At 27.0% G+C, this 881-nt stretch overlaps 1 non-coding gene across 1 annotated transcript; it reads left to right on the forward strand.

Annotated features, from left to right (window-relative positions):
- The first annotated feature begins 553 nt into the window (after positions 1-553).
- Positions 554-655, forward strand: LOC132282503 (U6 spliceosomal RNA). The gene has a single exon (XR_009471784.1). It is a non-coding gene; the product is annotated as a U6 spliceosomal RNA (small nuclear RNA).
- Positions 656-881: the final 226 nt, after the last annotated feature.

Genomic DNA, 881 nt, shown 5'->3' on the forward strand with positions numbered 1-881 from the left:
AAAAATACTATCATTTCATTTATTTTCCAAATAGGATGAAAAGAGATTATAATCATTCATTTTTTTTCTTTTATAACTAATATTATTATTTTTTTTCTTTTTTCTCCTATGGATCCGAGCCTAAGTGATTTTTCTTTCCTTTGAATTGAGTGATTTGGAAAGAAAAGTAAAGAAACCATAGTGAAAATCATTTTTGAATAATTTTTAGTGGAGAGAGAAATAAAAAGATTGGGAGAAAATAAGAAGATTTGGAAAGAAATGATTGAAAGTAAGTAGTATTACATAATTCCAAAACTACTCTCTTATAATATTTTATAAAAGAGTTGTGATAGTTATTTATTAAATTTTTTTTTTCTTTTATCTCTTTTATCTTTTTCTTTTCTCTTATAATTTATTCATGTTGCTATTCAAATATGAATAAAGATTATTGCCATCAATTTTTTTTTTTTTTTCCTTTTTTCGTAAAATATTTAATTTTTTTTTTCTTCTCTCTCCTCCATCTTTTCCTTTTTTTCTCTTCGAGTTTATTTATACCAAAATCAGAATACATGGTGTCCAATTGGGACATTTGGAACACTCTTTTTGAGATAGAGAAGTTTAGCATGGACCTGCGCAAGGATGACACGCTTAAATCGAGAAATTGGTCCAAATTTTTTTGCATAGGTTATTTCCCACTCTTCTCCCTTCAGTTTCGGCTTTAGCAGTTCAGTTCCAGTGAATCAAACTGTACTCACTCTTCTGAATTTTGAGGTCAGTAGGAATCAACACCAATCTAAATCTCTCTTTGAAAATCCATTAATTATTTTATGTTTACGACTGTTTCTTGGTATTTATTTCATCTATTAAGATAACAAAATTTTCAAGAAATTTGGTTTCTATGT

Source organism: Cornus florida, unplaced genomic scaffold, assembly GCF_030987335.1.
Source record: "Cornus florida cultivar Cherokee Brave unplaced genomic scaffold, ASM3098733v1 CherokeeBrave_3.0.0_Hap2_Chr01, whole genome shotgun sequence".
Taxonomy (NCBI): Eukaryota; Viridiplantae; Streptophyta; class Magnoliopsida; order Cornales; family Cornaceae; genus Cornus; species Cornus florida.